This window comes from Pinus tabuliformis, chromosome 1_1, assembly GCF_031772625.1.
Source record: "Pinus tabuliformis cultivar Carrire ecotype Pingquan chromosome 1_1, CPIR1, whole genome shotgun sequence".
In the NCBI taxonomy this organism is placed as follows: domain Eukaryota; kingdom Viridiplantae; phylum Streptophyta; class Pinopsida; order Pinales; family Pinaceae; genus Pinus; species Pinus tabuliformis.
Genome location: NC_142297.1, coordinates 879,148,298 through 879,169,365, shown reverse-complemented (window position 1 = coordinate 879,169,365; position 21,068 = coordinate 879,148,298). Strand labels below are relative to the sequence as shown.

Below are 21,068 nucleotides of genomic sequence, written 5' to 3'. Positions count from 1 at the left end.
CATTGGGATTGATTCGTTCTTGAGTGGAGGGGAAGATATCATTTTGTCTGAGATGCTTCTAAATTTCTTTCATAGAAAAGGTTATTTTACCTGGAACAAGCTTATTGTAGCATGGCAGGGCCCTTTCCCTCTTTGGAAGAATGCTGAGAATATGGGGATGTTAGGTGAATTGGCCCGACAGTGGGAGAAGATCAGATGTGTTTTGGGAAACTTGAGAAGATCATTTTACAGTTGAGGGTTATGTGTAAGTATGTTTCTGTTAAAAAATGGAGATGACACTTGTCCTTCTCATAATAAAAAAAAATATTCTCTAAATAAAAAAACAATATTTCTTGTAATAATTTAATTAGAAATAAAAAAATGTTAAACGAATATTTTTAAGTTGTATATAATAAAAATAATCAACTTGTGTTTTCAATAAAATATTTTAATATGTTAATGCATATATAAAAAAATATTAATAACAAAAAATCATTTTAATGGGTGCTAATAAAATATCTAAACACACATGTTATGTAAAATATTTTAATATCAATTATTTATATATTATGTATTGTTTAAAAAAAATAGATATATAATATCAAGCTATTGAAAAAAATATTTGTATTGAGCGGAAAGGCCTATTTTACAACCCAGTGTAATGATCTGTAACACTCTTAGTTCATCATCAAAATTGAAATTTTACTTTATTAACCCAAATAAAAAAATTTAAAAATCCAAAAATTAAAAAAAATTAACATAGCCCCACGTGAAGACACACATAGCTTAGTTTAAGTAAAACTTTATGAATATTACCCAACAAAACATTAAAAATAAAATTCTAAAACGTCTTAACAATAACCTTCAAAAATAAATACCTTACACTGGACTACAACGCTTAATCCAAATTGCGTCAGAACACTCTACTGCATGCGATCCACAAAATACAATTATGAACCTCCGCTAATGCTTTAGCAAAAGGAATGCGGCGACTTACATCAGCGAAAGCCAGGCCCAGAAACGCCATCAGATATTACGAAGGAACCGCTTGCTCCGCCTGCGAGAGATGGACCATGAAGCAGAAACGGCAAAGGCCTGTCTCTGATTTCAGGAATCTCAACCTCTCCCTCTAGCATCTTCACGGCTTCAAACATTCGAGGTCTGAGTGCCACCATAGTATGCGCACACAGAATACCCACCAAAACAAATCTCTCCATCACACGCTCTGCCCCGCTCTGCCGGATTCTCTCGTCTATTATTTCATTGGTCCTGCCTTGTTTCACTAGGCTCCATGCCCAATCAGTGATGAGATAACTGGAGGCCGACTCCGCAGAGGCGTCCAAAGCCCTTCTGCCGGTCATGATCTCGAGCACCAGAACCCCAAAGCTATACACATCGTTCTTGTCTGTCAACTGACCGTAGAGAGCGTATTCTGGGGCCATGTAGCCATGCGTCCCTACTACTCTATTCGTCAAACGGAAGCCTCCTGCTTTACTCATCATCCTCGCCAGACCAAAATCGGCCACACGGGCATTCATTTCTTCATCCAGCAGAATGTTGGTAGCTTTGATGTCTCTGTGATAAATTGCGGACTCAACGCCATCGTGCAGATAAGCCAGCCCCTTGGCAATCCCCATGATGATGGTCCTACGCTGCGGCCAGCTCAGAGGTTGGACCTTCGACTTTTCTCCGAAGAGATGCTCATCCAGACTTCCATTAGGCATGTAATCGTATATTAGAAACTGTTGATACTCTTCTCTCTCGTTGCTGGCCACGCAGCAACCCCTCAAGACAGCCAGATTCCGGTGCCTAATGTTATTGATGATCTCCACTTCGTTCAGGAATTCAGAATCTCCTTCCCGTGTAGAATTTATAATTCTTTTCACAGCAATCAGCTGAGAATCCATAAGCGTTCCCCGGTACACCGTTGCGAAACCTCCTTGGCCAATGACGTTGGCATCGCTGAAATTATCGGTGGCATCCCTGATTTCTTCGATGTCGAACCACAATGCCCCGGTGTTAGGTCTGACGGCGGAGTTCATTAGATTTCCGTTCCGCCGCACGAATTGCTTGTGCAGTACAGTGTTATGATCATCTTTTGTCGGTCGCAGACAGTACAAAAGCCCGACGGCAAAGATAAAGATAATGACCGTGGCCGTGCCTATGAAACTGTAGGCCCAAACTCGGCCATGCGCGGCGGTTTGAACAAAGGGCAAGCGGAAGATACACTGTGCAGTACTCCTGCTCTTGGGACCGAGTTTATTAACTACTCCTGCTGCATACTGAAGCGTTAAATAGTAGCAATTCAAACTGGTCGCTTCTGTCAAGTTTCTGTACCCATCTGCCAGCATCTTGTGAACGAGCTTTCCACTATCGGTGCATTCATAACAGGCCTCCAGATCTGAGAGGTCACCTCTGCAGGTTGAGTCCACTGGAGTAATCCCCAGTTTGCTAATCCAGTCCTCCTTGCTTTGTATGCCCGAGCACAGAAGGGGGCTTGATACAAAGTGTGACGTTATATTATTCAAACAGAATGCAACCAAGTCTGGCGAGAGAGCCAGAGAATGGAGCTGCTGCTGATAGAGCCCGAGACAGGATACTGCAGAGGCAATGCTGGGAAGCGCGAACATGGATACATCTCTCAGATACTGAGCTAATCCTATGCCAAACAACCCCGTCAATGTCTGGCAGCAATCCGGTTTAATAATGGCGGATTCACAGGAAGACTTGTCCCACGGCAAGTGGCGGACATAATCAAAGCTCATCGGACACTCTACATCAGCATATGCCCAATTCAACAGCCACAGAAGCGGCAACGTAATCTTCATCTTTATTTCTCTTCTGGTAACTCCGGTGAGTTTACAAATCCCAGACACAGATAAATAACGCCAATGTATGCACGGGCACTGCCCCTGCAAAGATATTCTTGAGATTACACACCAACCACATCACAGTCAACACAATTTCTCGAATTTATTTCTTTAAATTCAACCATTTCTTCTAAAATGTTGATGGGTACCAACCAGAGTGTGAAATCATAGAGTTGCTGCAAGTTGGCCTCTGAGTTACGGGAAGAGTCACACACCTCCACTTCTTCGAAGATGAAAGGAAAGAGGGGAGCTGGCCTCTGAGTTACGGGAAGAGTCACACACCTCCACTTCTTCGAAGATGAAAGGAAAGAGGGGAGCTGTTTCGCTGTATTTCTATTTTAATATAACCGTTCCACGTGAGCCAAACTTGTTCCGAAATAAAAGGAAAGACGGAAATTTGAAGCCATCGGAGTTTTTTAAACCATATTTTAATATAAATGAAAAAAATAAAAAGCTGTAATATCTATTATCGGTGATTATTTGTTTATGGTTAATTATATAGCTTGAGTGGGTCTAATGGTTAAGAGCATGTGTTTCCTCTTAAGAGGTCACAGGTTCAAAACCAGAGGGGGTAGAGTATGTATCCCTTCGTAGACTTAGCAGTCAAATCGCTGCGGGGAGGTGGGTCCCTTGTCCCACAAACAAGGGGGTCTCATACACCAATTTGGTGTCTGGCTTGGCTGTGACCTTAAAAATGGATATTATTATTATTATTATATATAGATTGTTGAATTCAGACTTGAGCTTCGACGTAAATCAAATATAGAAAGACGTGGGTCCCTTGTCCCACAAACAAGGGGGTCTCATACACCAATTTGGTGTCTGGCTTGGCTGTGACCTTAAAAATGGATATTATTATTATTATTATTATATGTAGATTGTTGAATTCAGACTTGAGCTTCGACGTAAATCACATATAGAAAGACCTTTGTCGATCCGTTTTGAACCAATTAGTGTGGTTCATCGTCAGGACAAGTTGAAGAAACATTGACTCTAGGACCCAGGGCAAAATATTATTTATTAATTTAATATTATTAGTATTTTTATTATTATTTTTCTTATTATTATTTATGGAGATAAGTTAAATTAGGTAAAAATAAATAAAATAATTTTAATGATTAATTTATTTAAATTAATTAATTATATATATAGATATATATATATATATATATATATATATATATATATATATATATAATTTAATTAAAGTTACAATATTAGGTTATTAATAGATTCATTAATTTTCCTAACTACGTGCTAATTTCTTATTATATTATTAATAGAAAATTAAATCAATAATTTTAACTAAACAAATTGTATTTTCTCATAGTAATATGGGTATCGCTCTTAGCTATTGGAGAGCACGTTCTCTATATTGTAGAGTTTTGGGGGAGTTGGTAGGAAATTTTCTAAAATTGTTTAAAGTTTTAAATGGTACTTTGGAGCTTTTTGGGAGTTTCACTACAACATATTTTGACTTTTCAAGTATTTATTTTGAGGAGATTTTCACGTTTTGGGTCTCTATTTTGAGCATAGAATGTACCATTTGTTTATTTTCTAAGTGAAAGGAAGAGAGACGTGGAGATGTAGCGAAGGTTTCAACAAAATATAGATAGTTGCCAATTATTTCTTGAGAGCTACTCTTGCAAATCCTAAAGTTCAACACTTGCAAATAACTCTAATTTCTTTAACCGTTAATGATAAGATTCAACAAATTACAATGATGATGAGAAAGATAAAAAGTAACCTGTTAGTCAGTGTCATTTTATAAATTTCCAAACTTGAATTTCGAAGTTGAATATAATATAGTGTTGCATGAAATCACATAATAATAGTTTTTTTTGGCTTGGAATTTCATTGGCAAATTGTTGATGCATTAATATTTTGATTTTTTTTGCAGTGTTTCAAAGTTCAAGATGGAATCTGCAGGATGGAATTTAATTGGTAAGTTTTTGATGGAAATAAATAAATTATTTTATTTTTATTTTCAATATATATTAAATTTTAATATATTATCCCCCAATCGGGGTGACAGAATGGGTAAGAAGATATAATGGCGATGTCAGAAGCCGTGAGGTGCGAGGATTGCTTACCGCAGCTCGCATGATTGTAAGGCAGAACGTGGAGAGGTACTGCAGAACAAGAGGGATGTCAAACGGGAGAAGTGGCGTGAGGAATGTTGGGAAGAGGAGAGGTGGTGAGGATGGTGGTGAAGGAAGGATGGGATAGTAGGTAGATGCGAGAGAGTATGAAAGAGGGGGTAAGGAAGGAGGATGGTTAGAGTGAAAGGGAGAAGAAGAAGGAGTGCGACAGGAAAGCTAGACAAACATCCAGCATACAAGAAGCGTAATCTCGGGTATGTCTACTGTCTCTGCTCTGTAATTCGAAAAGGAAATTTCAGCATGTTGGAAGGGGTAAGGAACCTGGGTCAGGGAGGGAAGGAAAGACCTTGTGCAGAGGTTCTGCTGTATAAACAGTGTGGGAACCGGGAGAGAGAGTGGCCCGGTAGCTTGGCTCCGAGGCAGGAAAGGAGAGGGGGTATAGACAATAATAGGGAGGGGCGTGTTGAGTTCAGAACCAAGGATACAAAGGCTAGAATAGATTGTTTCAGTGAGGCCAGGAGGTCCGATAGTCTGGAAAATTTCTCTAGACAGGAAGTCTGGGTAGGTGAGGGAAGCCCGAGTAGTAGAGGGGAGCGAGCTTGTGAGGGGAAGCTAGGCAGGAATCAAAGAAAGAAGGGGATGACCTTCCAGGGGGGTAACGCTGAAAAGAGAGGGAGTGGTGTCAGCCAGCAAGGTAGAAAGGGAGAGGAGAATTTTAGCAGGCAGACCCATGGGCTCACTATTTGGGGTAGCTTCAAGAGGGGGTTAATCCTCGGGAAACTAAGGAGGGAGCACGGGGAATTGGCGGAGAGACAGTACCCAGAGACCCGAAAGAGAAACAGGAAAGAGGGAGTAGGGAGAAGGGGCGGACCATCCCTGGTTCATTGGGGTACTTGGGAGCAGAGGAGTGCAGGCATAAGAGAGATAGCGCAGGTAGACAGAAACCTTCAGAAACAATGGGAATTTGGAAGGGTACCGATGGTATTATCCTGACTATGCATTGTGTCCATTGTGAACAGGTAGAAGGGAGTGAAGACATGGCGCAGGATACCAGAGGTCGTGGTCGAAGAGGCAGGAGAAATAATGGACCACGCTCTCAGGACATGGGAACCTCAGGCAAAAGGATGGGAAGACGTCCCATGGATGAGACCGTGAAGGAAGTAGCCAAGGCTTATATGAAAGACACGGATGAAGGGATCAGAAAAATTATGGAGGAGATGGAAGAAAGGATTAAGGAAGAGGACTCGGAGGAAGAGATGGAAGAGTGGAGAGACCTCATTCCTGATCCTGGAAATACTAGAGGAAGAATGTCTCAATATAAACAGACCTTACATTTGTACTGGCTCATGAAGAGGCTGGTTGGAAAAGCGATGGAGCAAGTATCCATGGGGATGGCGTTGATAATCAGAGATATGCCTGATTATAAACGAGACCTGCAAACCATACAGTTCCAGCTATGTAAGCAGGATATTAGACTTGACCGAATACAAAGACACATTCCCTATATCGTGGAAATGACACCAGCGAATGAAGGCTCAGATGAAGACCCAGCAGTTGTTGAGCCAGATCAAGACGAGCCCAAGGAGTAGACTGAGCTCATGATCTCAGGTTACTGTTTTTTTAGCATCTAGTTTTCTTTCTATATGCATGTTTATGGGACCTATGGTTAAAAATTGGTTTATAAATAGTTTTGTATATATAACTTGGGTAAAAATACTGTTAACTTACCAAGTTTGGATGGCTTATAATATGCATAGGTGGCCAACAGACTTGGTTTCCCACTAGGCAAGTTGAGGCCACCTATTGACAATATGTGGATTCAGCTTGTTTTTAAAAAAATAGAAAAGGAGGACCTACCTAAGCTTACAAAAAAAAACAAATTAATATATTATGTTATTGCCACTCCCAACTTATATAAATAGAAAAGGAGGACCTACCTAAGCTTAAAAAAAAAAAAAATTAATATATTATGTTATTGCCACTCCCAACTTCACTTTTCGTGTAAATTTGGGCAAAGCTTCTAGATATTTATTCACCCTACCTAAAATAATCGCGTAGCAACATAACATTTCTTTTATAATTTTATTACTGCAAATCATATTAATCTTTCCTTAAAAATCATTGGAAGGGAAATGGATTGTTGAAAGTGAGCTCCTAGAAATGCAATTTCTTTATAAATTATTAAATAATTATATAAAAAATATTTATTAAAATTATTTATGATTTATAATTATATATTTAATAGTTAAATGGTGAATATTTAATAGAATTAAATTATGGATAAAAATTTAAAAAAAATATTATAAATTTCAAATAATTATCTAAAAATATTAATTACAATGATTCATTATTAATAAATTAATTATATATTTAACTGTAAATTTCAATATTAATATTAATTAAAATGATCCATTATTAATAAATTAATTATATATTTAACATTAATATTAATTAAAATGATCCATTATTAATAAATTAATTATATATTTGACAGTAAAATTCAATATTAATAATTGATATTCTAATTTTTCAATATTACTTTATATAAATACCTTTTATATTAAATATAAATTATTGATATTAACCTAATAAAATATAACATACTTCATTATTAACGTAATAAAATATACGACACTTCATTTAGAATCTAAACACATCATTCAATTTATAAACTTTAGTCATCATATCAAGAACCATTTTCCCCCAATTTTATTTTTAAAATGTTATAATTAATATTTAATTTATAAATTAATGTTATTTATTTTATAGAGTATTATTAATAATATATAATTTTATTTTAAGATTGGAATTTAAAAAATTTAGATGGATCACATTACAATTTTTTTTAACATGCACACTTCAAAAAACAAGGATTTAGTTATAGAGTTTTTTATATTCTCCTTTATTATTATATTTTATAATTTTATATTTTTTTATTATTATATTTTATAATTTTATATTTTTTTATTATTATATTTTATTTAATGTCTTGAAATAGAAACAGAAAAATTGCACTGCATCACATATAAAGAAGGATTTTACTTGCACCTAGTTCAAATATTTCACTTTACCACTTTTACACAACTTTAAGATTATCCAAATGTATGAATATGGCATCATGCAATAATCCAAATGCATGAATATGGCATCATACAAGTAATTCATGCTTATTGCTCATCTAGACATATGCATCTTCCCCAACGTATATATCTTCAATGGTGTTGTATATGTCATGATTCTCTTTTTATATATATATATATAATCTTCCCAACATATAAATCATCAATTTTATTGTATATGTTATGGTTCTCTTTGTATTTATGACTAATAATATTTTTTTTTTTGATCTCCATATCTATATATTTATTTGTTTCAATTATACCACATCTTTCATTACTCCTTAATTCAACAATAATGAAAACCATGAAATCAACTTGTTCTATGGATTTATGATTTGTTCTCATGCTTTCAAGATTAGATTTGTGTTTGTAGATTAATATAAGAAACTTTTATAAATTCAAATGTGCAAATTAATTTAAGAATATCACAAGTTCACATTTGCATTTCTAATTTCCCATCATTCAAATATCTAAACTTATCTTCAATTTTGTTGTATATGTCATGGTTCCATGAAATCAATTTGCACTCGTCTTGTTGCATTGATCCAAAGGAATAACCTTTGAAAATTTGACTTGATGTTTTTGAGATTTGAGTTGTGTTTGTATGTTACTCTAAGAAACTTTCATTAATTCAAGTCTATAGATTAATTTAAGAACAACAAAAGTTTAAATTTTCTCAAAAATTTAGATATCATTCAAATATTCAAAAATTTAGATATCATTCAAATATCTAAAAAAAATTAATGAATAAAATTGGAAAAAGATTATTCTTTGAAATATTAGTCATTGATCAATGTTTTGCTTAGAAAAATAATTCAGTAATAAACAAATCATTATTCTTTCTTCTGCTCAATAGAAATAAATTCAGCTTGAATCCATTATTGCTTTATGCCGTAAGAAAAAATAGTACACGACCAATACATGTATCCAGTATCATTGAGATATAGTTTTCAACCAAAAATTGACTTACATTGACTTTGACTGGACCAAAATGCACGGCCTTTCACAGGCCGGCCGAAACAATGGGCCACTGCAAATCTCCTGTCGTAAAAGCATAAATTTCTTGGGATTATTATAATGCTAATAGCTTTGAGTCTTCGTTATCATACCATGGTTTATCGCAACTTTATTTATTTTTATTTTTTTAATTTCGTTTTGGAAGAATGTATAGTTCTGTTATTTAAAATATTTTTTAATTCAAAAACTTGTTGGGTGGTTAGACAGGATAAGGTTTCTGTGGAATAGATTGGCGGGTGGTTCTATTCATCATATCAACAGGGCACTCAACCAACAAGCAGATGTTCTATCTAAAAAGGGTCTTCAGGTGGCTCCAGGTCTCTGGTCTTTGCAGGTGGCTGATGGGGAGAAATTCCTTTCCATTCAAGAATTTTATCCTCCAGACTTCTAGTTCGCTTTTGGTCCCTCTGATCTCTTTGGTTTCTCATTCTGGACTTCAATCTATCGGTTTTATCTACATATGATGCTGTCTCTTCGTTTTGTTTTTGTGTGTCACATACCCAGACACATAAAAAAAAAAAATTAATATCAACGACTTACACTTACCATTCGTTAATATAATTTTACATTTACCACTGTTTGCCATGGTTTGCAATTGTCATCGAATGAATATGATTCTGCGAATGATATATTGTTTATGATAATTCCTATTCCGGCCACCGTGTATGGGCTCCGGGCTTACATTTGGTTTGGCGCCTTGCATATTTCCGTCACCGAAAATAGCAACCCGAGGCCGCCCTGCTCTGTTGCTGTGCTGGCGCTTTCAGCTGTGAACATTTGGTCACGGCATTTAATATCGTCGGCCTGATCACGTGATGGGAGGGTGTGCTCTGGTGTCAAGGGTTACCGCCTAAATTTTACCGCTCAATTCAATGGTTCGGATGCTTTGGTATGCATCCAAGGGTGGAGAAGCCCTCCGGCTCCAATCTCGAAGATGGCCTCTTAATGTCATCCCCTTCTCGATCATTCGAAGCTGGGTAAAGCTCGGCGTCCTGACTTCCTCGGCTCCATTTCGCCGCTGCCAGGGTTTGGTTCAGTCTCCCCTCCGCCGAGCGAACTCCTTCTCCGCCGAGCGAGCACTGGTTCGCCGAGCGTCCACTCTGCAGGTTATATATCCTTCGCTAAAGAGCTCCGGGGGTAAGGCTACAGTCTCAGCACCTTCTTCTTATGTTGGGTTTTGGTTAATGTTAATTCTGTTATGCCTTTCGTGTTAATGATTTCTTACGGCGGCATTGTTTATGGTTGCAGCTGGGCTTGTCCCCGAGTTCGGCCCAGGAGAAACAGGGTCTCCCTCCGGCACTAGAGTGACTCGGCCATCCTTCAGGTACGCCCCTCCATCGTTTGCGTGTTATGCAGATCTGGGTTAATAGTTCTTTCCCTCGAGTCTAGCCGTGGCCGACCTTATTTTTTCATGGTTGGTCGCAGATGGCACTGGGGCTCGCCACTGTCCGCTCAATGTTTATTTCTCCCGATTACAGGATATGGGTTCCGGTGGAACCCTAAGGTTCCCAGAGGTTCTGCGTTGGAAAAATTTCTAGATTGCACGACTGTAAATGTATGTTTAATTATCTGTAAACTGGACTGTTACATTAAATGTGTATTTAGAACCGGTTCCTAGCATAATGCTAGTGGTTACTGTGGTCTGGGCCGGACCCAGTTTTTATTTCTCATGAACAGTTGTTATAGACTCGCGGCCATGGCTTATTAACTGTGAATCTCTGTTTTGTTACCGCATTGGGTATTAATTTTTTTTGAGGAAAGATTATGGATAATATCGACCCAGGTACTGCAAGATTTGGCAGTTCACTTGCGGCTCGGTAAACATATTGCTTGACCCTTGATGTTTTGTAACGTTTCAGGTTTATATATATACATGTCTTTGTTATCAAGGCTCTCATTACAGTTAGTAGAATTAATTTATGATTGCTCGTCTGATAAGACAACTGACTCGGTCGTATTCCCGACCTTTCCTTATTTTATATTCATAGGTAAACTATCGTCTGGCAAGTCACAGGCCAGAATTGTTCCTCAATGTTTTGTTATTCGATATGTTCTGTTTTCTTTAAGGATTATGATTCCTGGTTAATAGCTGAGGTTTGCTTGGTTTGATTCCGAGATTTTCTTTGGATAATAATTCAATTATAGTTCAATTTCATTCCATAATTGCCTTGCAGATGTTCACGACTTATGTTTGGTAATTGTTTACATTATTGTAGCGGCAAGGTTCTGTGCCGCGGGCATTCATCCAGCTCTAAGGGTTACATTTTTCTCTACATTCCAGTTCATCGACCCTTTGGGGTTTCACCACTTACGGCTACAGGCTGCCATACTCCTTCCATGATTGTTCTTGTAGCCAGAGTCCGTTACAATCTCCGAGGTTATCTTACCTTTTCACGCACTAAGCTGGCTATTATACTTATAGTCTATCCCACTATGTTTATGTCTATAACTTCCCTTCGCCCTGGCGAAGACCCTCTTCCAGATTACTCAGGTATACAGCCCGACAAATAAATTACAGTTGAAAACAGTTCTATAGTTTTAATATTTTGTTTTGTATCTGCGGAGTTGACAGGGAGACTGTAAACTTACAGTTCGAGTCCCTATCCCGCGCCGTCTCTAATCCTGGCTCCCTGTCCGGATACAAGGAACACAGTTCCTGATTCGGTTTCTATGTATGCAACCCGTCTCTTACAGTATTATAAGGTATCATTTGCGACCTTTTCAATAAACAGTTAATTCAGATAACTTGCAGACAACTTACAGATACTTGTAAACAATTACAGATAACTTGCAAATAATTACAGATAACTTGCAAATATTTTCAGAGGTCAAGGGTTCCAGTTCACTTACCTGGTCGCTCCTAGCCCTTTAATGCCTCAGTAAATCATCCGCAGAATCTGTGCAGATCCATTTAACCACCCATCCATGAGACTCGTCCTTCGGGACCAAAGTCTCCCCCCAAGCTTTCTCTTGCCAGATCACTATCCTCAGCAAGGCTGCACCTTTGTGCTCGACTATCTGGTCCTTACCAGACTTAGTCTTCTTTTCGCTTTTTTTCTCTGCCTGTCTCTACAGCGCAGATTTTTGCCATCCCCCCTCCCTTTTTCCCTGGGAACTTTTCCAGTTAGGGAGGGTGGTTAAAGTCAGTTCCAATAACCGACTTTTCTTGCCAACTCCTTCCCAGGAGTTGCCAACACTATCATGAGTATTCTTTATTAAACATTTTAATGCATTTGTAAAATAAAAGAAATACTCATAAGATCTTTTATTTTTTTTTAAACAAATAATAAAATAGTCTTGCAATGTCATTTTTAATTCAGTCTTTTACCGTAGTGAAATTTAAATATTTACATTTTCCCGGGGTCATCACATCTCCCCCTCCTGAGATTGGACATCGTCCCGATGTCTAGTGTCCCCGAACAGCTCCGGATAAGCTTTCTTAAAAAGCTCTTCATCTTCCCAAGTGGCCTCATCAGGCCCATAGTGCTGCCACTGCACTTTAATTTGGGTAATAACTCGCTTCCGCAGCTGTACTTCTCTCCGGTCGAGAATGCTCAGCGGCTCGACCAGGACCTCTCCTTCCGGTTCGACCTGCAACCATCAACAGTATCAGTCATTTATTTCCAAAATACATTTCCAACTAGTTCAATTGAAATCAATTCTTACCCGTATATCTTGCCATTTGATCACATGCTTAGGGTCATAAATGTACTTTTTAAGCATGGAAACATGGAAGACATTGTGGATTCTAATGTGGCTTGGCAGGGCAAGCTGGTAGGCTACAGGCCCAACCCTTGCCAAGACCTGAAAAGGTCCAAAATAGCGGGGTGCAAGTTTAGCGCAACCGCTCCATTGCAGGGTACTTTTCCTGGCTTGTATTCTTACATAAACATGGTCGCCAACCTGATACTCTTTGAACCTTCTTTTCCGGTCTGCAAAATTCTTTTGCCGATCTTGAGCAGCCTTTAAGTTAGTCCGCACCCTTTTTACCATGTCTTCCATCTCCTTGAGCATTTCTGGGCCCAACCTTAGTTTGTCCTCCGGGCCACTCCAGCTTGAGGGCGTACGACATTTCCGTCCGTACAAGACTTCAAATGGAGACATTTGTATCGATGTGTGGTATCCATTGTTGTATGCGAATTCCACCAAATGTAAATAATCTTCCCATTGTGTCGGTTTTTGCATTACACATGCTCTTAACATATCCTCTACAATCTGATTTACTCGTTCCGTCTGTCCATCAGTCTGGGGATGGTAAGCTGTACTGAAATTCAGCTGTGTACCCAGTTCTGCAAACAATGCTTTCCAAAAGGCGGATGTAAATTTTACATCTCGGTCTGATATTATCGTCTTCGGAAGCCCATGCAGTTTGAACACGTTCTGCATAAAAATGTGTGCAATCTGCACCGCTCTGTAGGTAGATTGCACTGGTATAAAGTGTGATGCCTTACTCAACTTGTCTACTACCATCATAATAGAGTCATTGCTCCTCTTTGTCCTAGGCAGTCCAGTTATGAAATCCATGGATATGATCTCCCATTTCCATTCTGGAATGGGCAAGGGTTGCAATAACCCTGCCGGATGCAGGTGCTCTGCCTTGATCTGCTGACATTCCAAACACCGCGCTAAATATTCAGCCACATGCTTTTTCATTCCAGGCCAATAGTATTCCCTTCGAAGCGCAGTAAGCATTTTCTGGTATCCGGGATGACCTGCGTAGTGACTGGTATGAAATTCGTCCAAAATCAGATTTTTAAGACTGTTGTCGTTAGGTACAAACAAACTTTTTTTATAAAGCAGCATTCCATCCTCACCTATTTCATACCCCTGCTGACTTTCCTTGCTGGAAAGTGGTATTTGCTATTTCATTTGCTGATATTCTGCATCTTGGTCTGCTGCTGTTTTTATCATTTCTTGCAAGGAATTCTTCCATTTACTGAGCATAACTTCATATAAGCATTGCACCTTTTGACTCAGTGCGTCAGCCACGCGGTTTTCCTTTCCTTTCAGATGTTTAATGTCGAAATCAAATCCACTTAAGAAATCTGCCCAACGGGCTTGCCTTGCATTCAGGGTGGGCTGACTGAAATAGTTTGTCAAGCTGTGATGGTCTGTCAACAACAGAAATTTCCTTCCCAGAAGATAGTGCCGCCACATTTTAAGTGCATGTATGACGGCTGCCAATTCCAAGTCGTAGGCAGAATACTTCTGCTCATGTTCCTTCAACTTTCTCGACTCATAGGCGATCACTTTTCCCTCTTGCATTAACACACCGCCCACGCCTTCTCGACTTGCATCGGTACATACCACATAATCCTTATCAGGATCAGCTATACTCAAGATGGGAGCAGAGGTGAGCAAACGCTTAAGTTGTTCAAAGCTTTGCTGACATTCTGAAGTCCATTTGAATGTCCTTCCTTTCTTTTGCAAGGAAGTAATAGGATATGCTACCCTCGAGAAGCCTTCCACAAATCTTCTATAATAACCGGCTAATCCCATGAAAGACCGGATGTCTGCCACATCCTTAGGTACGGGCCATTCCATTATGGTCTTTATTTTTTCAGGGTCCACTGCAATCCCTTCCTTTGTGATTACATGGCCTAAATACTGTATTTCCTCTTTGAAGAAATCACACTTGCTGAGTTTAGCATACAGCTGGTGCTCACGAAGAGTTTGCAGTACCAATCTGAGATGTTCCTCGTGCTCCTCCTTGGAACGAGAATAAATCAAAATATCATCGATGAATATCAGTACAAATTTGTCCAAAAATCGATGGAACACACTGTTCATTAAGCACATGAAAGTGGCGGGTGCATTAGTCAATCCGAAAGGTAGCACTACAAATTCGTAGTGTCCATACCGGGTTCTGAAAGCTGTTTTAGCGATGTCCTCTTCCCTAATTCTGATCTGATGGTAACCAGATCGCAAATCAATCTTAGAAAATACTGTCGCCCCCTTGACTTGATCAAAAAGCTCATCGATCCGAGGTAAGGGATATTTGTTTTTGATTGTGAGCTTGTTTAGCTGTCGGTAATCGATACACATTCGGAGGGTTCCGTCTTTCTTCCTGACAAATAGCACTGGAGCTCCCCATGGAGACACACTGGGACGGATATAATTTTTGTCTAGCAATTCCTGTAATTGCATTTTCAATTCGGTCAACTCGGGTACACTCATTCTGTAGGGTGCCCGCGAAACTGGTGCTGCCCCTGGTAGCAATTCAATGGTGAAGTCGATATCCCTTTTTGGGGGTAGCCCAGGAATCTCTTCCGGAAACACATCTGCGAATTCTTTTATTACCGGAAGGTTGTCCAGTGTGGCCGTTTTATCCTTGGTTTCTGCATAACCCACCTGAATGGCATATATCTGGCATCTTTTCCTGATGCACTTCGCTAGCTGGGATGCAGTGATTGGCCGGACCTGCACTGGTCATTTAATCCCTTGCATCTCTTGTTCCTTTCCAAAATCATCCTTGTATCGAATGATTTTCGTCTTGCAGTTTACTAATGCCCAATGCTTTTCTAGCCAATCCATCCTGATTAGGACGTCATATGACCCAAGTGGAAGCATATTCAGATCTGCTACCACTGGCTGTCCTGCTATTGTTAAGGGGCAGTTATTAATTTTCGCCATTACTCGTCTTTTAGCCCCCGTAGCTAGCTGTACCAGCCAAGGGTTCCTGAATTTTTCAGGCTGTAATTTACACTGTTCAACTATCTTTGGGCTAATATAACTTAAAGTAGCTCCTGGATCAATTAGAACAGTGATAGAAAGGTCTAAAATTTTACCTTCAAATTCTACCATGGTGGGCTGGTACTCTGCCTGACGGTCATCCAGAGCTGCATTAATCCTCGGCACGCTTCGACCCACATCGCCGACGGTTGATGCCTCATGAATCTGGGATATCTGGTCAGTTCCCTTCCGTTGCGGACAGTTTTTGACGTAGTGCGGTCCGCCACAACCCCAGCACTGCACTGGGGGTCTGGTTATTCCTTCGCTGTCCAGCTTGGCAGATTGTTCGCCCATTCTGGTTTCACCGATTGTCTTGGATCTGAACGAACCTCTCGGTGCTGTTCTACTGTTCTGCCCTTTACTGCTTCCTTTAATTCCACCGCCTCGGCCTCCTTTACTGTTTCCAGCAGTTTTACTACTCTTTTTCTCACTCCATTTCCTGTTGGAAACGTCCCCTTTCTGTTTGTTCTGTTGATAACAGATTCTGGCCTTGCGAATAGCTTCATCCATTGTTCTAGGATTGTCAAATTCAATCCTTTCTCTCATATACATGGGTAAACTACTAACAAATCTTTGCACCTTGGCTTTTTCTTCCTTAAGGTAGGGCACATAACGAAGCAAGGAGGTAAAACGATTAATAAACTCATCCATAGTCTACTGTCCCAATCGCAGATCGTGGAATTCCTTTGCCTTTTCATCATAAAAGCGCTCTGTCAAATATCTTTCTTTAAAATATTTCTGAAACTTTTCCCACGTTATGGTTCGTTCGCTTACCCCTTTAACGATTTTAACCTCCTCCCACCACAGGGTTGCTTTTCCTTGCAACTGAAAGATAGCCAATCGTGCCTTCAGGTTATGGTCATATTCATATAGCTGGAAATATTTGTTCATGTTAATTAACCATGCTTCAGCCGCTTCCTCTTGTTCCCCATCGTAGTGTGGGGGTTTAATTTTCTGAAATTCTCCCTGTAATTCCACCCTTTGACGTTTTGAGGTCTGCTGTTCGGATGCATTATCGGATTGATCCTCTCCCTCTTCCGATTTTTCAGGTTCTGCTTGGTAACGTTGCTCCTCCGTCATTCTCTGCTGTTCTGTGCTGGGATTGGCTAGTGGCGGGTTCTGTTTTTCAGACAAACTTTTTAAAATTCTTTCTTGCTCCATCGTCAATCGTGCATTATCCTCCCGCAACCGAGCCATCTCATTTTTCAGTTCCTGGACTGTTTCTAATATGGCCAGGTTCGTGCTACGTGTCTCCTCACCAAGCTGTACCCACAACTCTGGGTTGTCTCTAGGATTTGTTGCAGGTCCCTGATCTGCTGTGGACCTGTGCGGAGCGCTGCTAGCTCTCTGCATACTGACTGTTACTATCTAGTGTCTTCTGTTGCTCTTCTTTCTCCTTTTTTGCCTGGTCTAAAATCAGGGGAATATTTGACACTGTGAGTTACCTTGCACAATTTAGTTACTTAAAAAAAAAAAAATCAATACTATGATTACCTTCCCAATTTTAACATGTTTAGGCTCGTCCCAGAGGTCACAGTATGGGTACCTCTGCTCTGATACCAATTGGTCACAAACCATGGCATTAATATCAACGACTTACACTTACCATTCGTTAATATAATTTTACATTTACCACTGTTTGCCATGGTTTGCAATTGTCATCGAATGAATATGATTCTGCGAATGATATATTGTTTATGATAATTCCTATTCCGACCACCGTGTATGGGCTCCGGGCTTACATTTGGTTTGGCGCCTTGCATATTTCCGTCACCGGAAATAGCAACCCGAGGCCGCCCTGCTCTGTTGCTGTGCTGGCGCTTTCAGCTGTGAACATTTGGTCACGGCATTTAATATCGTCGGCTTGATCACATGATGGGAGGGTGTGCTCTGGTGTCAAGGGTTACCGCCTAAATTTTACCGCTCAATTCAATGGTTCGGATGCTTTGGTATGCATCCAAGGGTGGAGAAGCCCTCTGGCTCCAATCTCGAAGATGGCCTCTTAATGTCATCCCCTTCTCGATCATTCGAAGCTGGGTAAAGCTCGGCGTCCTGACTTCCTCGGCTCCATTTCGCCGCTGCCAGGGTTTGGTTCAGTCTCCCCTCCGCCGAGCGAACTCCTTCTCTGCCGAGCGAGCACTGGTTCGCCGAGCGTCCACTCTGCAGGTTATATATCCTTCGCTAAAGAGCTCCGGGGGTAAGGCTACAGTCTCAACACCTTCTTCTTATGTTGGGTTTTGGTTAATGTTAATTCTGTTATGCCTTTCGTGTTAATGATTTCTTACAGCGGCATTGTTTATGGTTGTAGCTAAGCTTGTCCCCGAGTTCGGCCCAGGAGAAACAGGGTCTCCCTCCGGCACTAGAGTGACTCGGCCATCCTTCAGGTACGCCCCTCCATCGTTTGCGTGTTATGCAGATCTGGGTTAATAGTTCTTTCCCTCGAGTCTAGCCATGGCCGACCTTATTTTTTCATGGTTGGTCGCAGATGGCACTGGGGCTTGCCACTGTCCGCTCAATGTTTATTTCTCCCGATTACAGGGTATGGGTGCCGGTGGAACCCTAAGGTTCCCAGAGGTTCTGCGTTGGAAAAATTTGCAGATTGCACGACTGTAAATGTATGTTTAAATATCTGTAAACTGGACTGTTACATTAAATGTGTATTTAGAACCGGTTCCTAGCATAATGCTAGTGGTTACTGTGGTCTGGACCGGACCCAGTTTTTATTTCTCATGAACAGTTGTTATAGACTCGCGACCATGGCTTATTAACTATGAATCTTTGTTTTGTTACCGCATTGGGTATTAATTTTTTTTGAGGAAAGATTATGGATAATATCGACCCAGGTACTGCAAGATTTGGCAGTTCACTTGCGGCTCGGTAAACATATTGCTTGACCCTTGATGTTTTGTAACGTTTCAGGTTTATATATACATGTCTTCGTTATCAAGGCTCTCATTACAGTTAGTAGAATTAATTTATGATTGCTCATCTGATAAGACAACTGACTCGGTCGTATTCCCGACCTTTCCTTATTTTATATTCATAGGTAAACTATCGTCTGGCAAGTCACAGGCCAGAATTGTTCCTCAATGTTTTGTTATTCGATATGTTCTGTTTTCTTTAAGGATTATGATTCCTGGTTAATAGCTGAGGTTTGCTTGGTTTGATTCCGAGATTTCCTTCGGATAATATTTCAATTATAGTTCAATTTCATTCCATAATTGCCTTGCAGATGTTCACGACTTATGTTTGGTAATTGTTTACATTATTGTAGCGGCAAGGTTCTGTGCCGCGGGCATTCATCCAGCTCTAAGGGTTACATTTTTCTCTACATTCCAGTTCATCGACCCTTTGGGGTTTCACCACTTACCGCTACAGGCTGCCATACTCCTTCCATGACTGTTCTTGTAGCCAGAGTCTGTTACAATCTCCGAGGTTATCTTACCTTTTCACGCACTAAGCTGGCTATTATACTTATAGTCTATCCCACTATGTTTATGTCTATAACTTCCCTTCGCCCTGGCGAAGACCCTCTTCCAGATTACTCAGGTATACAGCCCGACAAATAAATTACAGTTGAAAACAGTTCTATAGTTTTAATATTTTTTTTTGTATCTGCGGAGTTGACAGGGAGACTGTAAACTTACAGTTCGAGTCCCTATCCCGCGCCGTCTCTAATCCTGGCTCCCTGTCCGGATACAAGGAACACAGTTCCTGATTCGGTTTCTATGTATGCAACCCGTCTCTTACAGTATTATAAGGTATCGTTTGCGACCTTTTCAATAAACAGTTAATTCAGATAACTTGCAGACAGCTTACAGATACTTGTAAACAATTACAGATAACTTGCAAATAATTTACAGAGGTCAAGGGTTCCAGTTCACTTACCTGGTCGCTCCTAGCCCTTTAATGCCTCAGTAAATCATCCGCAGAATCTGTGCAGATCCATTTAACCACCCATCCATGAGACTCGTCCTTCGGGACCAAAGTCTCCCCCCAAGCTTTCTCTTGCCGGATCACTATCCTCAGCAAGGCTGCACCTTTGTGCTCGACTATCTGGTCCTTACCAGACTTAGTCTTCTTTTCGCTTTTTTTCTCTGCCTGTCTCTACAGCGCAGATTTTTGCCATCCCCCCTCCCTTTTTCCCTGGGAACTTTTCCAGTTAGGGAGGGTGGTTAAAGTCAGTTCCAATAACCGACTTTTCTTGCCAACTCCTTCCCAGGAGTTGCCAACACTATCATGAGTATTCTTTATTAAACATTTTAATGCATTTGTAAAATAAAAGAAATACTCATAAGATATATATATATATATATATATTTTTAAAACAAATAATAAAATAGTCTTGCAATGTCATTTTTAATTCAGTCTTTTACCGTAGTGAAATTTAAATATTTACATTTTCCCGGGGTCATCACATTGTGGCTGCAGGATTATCCTTCAGTGTCTCTCCTCTGCCTCTTAATGAGTTTTGATTATGGCTATTAGCTTAATTTTCTGCTGTTTTCATAGCATTATATTGCTTTTTTGGTTTTATCCCTCCACTACTTAATGAGTCAGACGTATATGATCTATATTTTATTTTCTGTGGAGGGAATAGCACTATATGGACTATATGAATCAGATCACGCCTGTCCTAAAAAAAACAACTTTAATAATTTTATCATGTTCAAAAACTCTTAAAAAGCTCTTCCATCTTAAAATTTACAGATGGCAAAGCTAAAACTTCAAAAAACAAATTCCGAACAAAATTGCCTGTCCTTGGAAAAAAAACAACTTTAATAATTTTATCATGTTCAAAAACTCTTAAAAGCTCTTACATCTTAAAATTTACAGATGACAAAGCTAAAACTTCAAAAAAAAATTCCAAACAAAATTCACCAAAATCTTAACAAATTCTTCATCTTTATATTTCTTCTGGTAACTGCTATGGGTTGACAGATCGCAGACACTATAAATAACGGCAATTCGATGCATGCACGGACTCTGCCCCTAAAATATATTTCGTTGAAATTACCCGCCAACTACCTCACAGTCTGCACGATTTCTCGAATCTATTGATTTAAATTCCGCAATTTCTTCTGAAATATTTAAAAAAAAAAATCAATAATTTTAATTAAACAAATTGCCTTTTCTTTATATAATCTTATTAATCTTTCCTTGAAAATCGCTGAAAGGGAAATGGATTTGTCAATGTGAGCTCCAGCAGTGCGCGACAAATTTTTAATGTTAAGCTGAAGTGAAAACAG

The 21,068-nt window shown here is 39.5% G+C and overlaps 1 pseudogene; it reads right to left on the bottom strand.

The window, feature by feature from the left end:
- Nucleotides 1-977: 977 nt before the first annotated feature.
- Nucleotides 978-2,807, bottom strand: LOC149217147 (putative receptor-like protein kinase At1g11050 pseudogene; annotated as a pseudogene).
- Nucleotides 2,808-21,068: the final 18,261 nt, after the last annotated feature.